Raw genomic sequence first — 1,317 nt, 5'->3', positions numbered from 1 at the left:
GTGTAGTCGCTCAACGACACGATTATTCCCTTGTCAAATTGGCGCCGTTGCCGGGGAAACGGTTTCCATTGCTATTTCATTGCTTGTTTAAGACTATCTCACCTTTATTTGTTAGTGTTCGCTACTTTTGTTACTTGTCAGTGCTTACGTTCTTCTTAGCTTTGTTGTATGAACAGAGGACGAACCCGCTCAAGATCTTTAATTCCCATCGATCCAGAGCTAGAGAGGTCTTTGTCCCTACTTTGAAGAGAAGCAAGAGCAAGGAGTAGAAATTCCCGCACTCCAACGAGAGGAGTAAGAGAATTAGAAGATACTCCACCCTCTTCACCCTCAAGTGAAGAATTAGATAGCCCTAAATCATCTTCGAATTCAGAAATCAACCCTTTCTCAACCTATAAGTTTGAAAGTAAAGAAGGTTCTAAAATGGGAGAGAATACGCCTTTGAGTCGTCTTGGGGCCCCCGAAGCTTTTAGAGCGCAAAGTGGGATCCTAACTCCTACTACTCAAGCCAACAATTTCGAGATCAAGCCTAATTTGATTGCCTTGATTGAGAGGAAACAATTCTCGGGTGGAAAGTTTGAGAGTCCTCATGAGCACCTAAAAGAGTTTGAGAAATATTGTGACACAATAAAGGCCAATGGAGTGACTCAAGAATATATTCGCCTCAAAATGTTTCCATTTTCGCTAATTGGGAGAGGTCTAGAATGGCTAGAGAAGGAGGTGCCCCCTAATTCTCTCACGACATGGGACCAAGTGACTACGGCTTTCTTGAGAAGGTTTTATAACCATAGGAAGACCGCCGAGGCTCGGTCTTTGATTCAAGGTTTTCGCCAAAAGAGTGGTGAGTCTCTAAGTGCGGCATGGGAGCGATACAAAGAGCTTCAACGTCAATGCCCACACCATGGGATACCCAAGTATCAACTCATTCACACTTTCTATGGAGGTCTCACACCTCAAGGAAGAACAAGCCTAGACGCCGCGGCCGGTGGTCCAATTATGAACAAAGGAGAGCATGAAGTGGAGTGTATTATAGAGGAAGCCGCAAAGCACTATGATGATTGGTACGAAGGAGAAAGGGATGCTACTTCTAGCAAGGGCGTTTATGCATTGGAGCAAGCCAACGCAATCAACAACCTTTCTACCCAAATCTCCAAAATGACCAAGCAAATGGATGAATTGATGAAAGAAAGGCCCAACCCTCATGGTAATATCTCCCCTTCAACCAAGGGAGGCAATGGTATGGATACTTACTCCCCCTCTTCTTACAATACAATGCCCCAAGGGTGCATGTTTTGTTCTAATTGTGAAACCTATGAT

The 1,317-nt window shown here is 44.3% G+C and overlaps 1 non-coding gene across 1 annotated transcript; it reads right to left on the bottom strand.

Annotated features, from left to right (window-relative positions):
- Positions 1 to 802: 802 nt before the first annotated feature.
- Positions 803 to 908, bottom strand: LOC145625879 (small nucleolar RNA R71). Its single transcript, XR_014110776.1, has one exon. It is a non-coding gene; the product is annotated as a small nucleolar RNA R71 (small nucleolar RNA).
- Positions 909 to 1,317: the final 409 nt, after the last annotated feature.

Source organism: Chenopodium album, chromosome 3, assembly GCF_948465745.1.
Source record: "Chenopodium album chromosome 3, dcCheAlbu1.1, whole genome shotgun sequence".
NCBI lineage: Eukaryota > Viridiplantae > Streptophyta > Magnoliopsida > Caryophyllales > Amaranthaceae > Chenopodium > Chenopodium album.
This window is presented reverse-complemented; position numbering and strand designations above follow the sequence as displayed.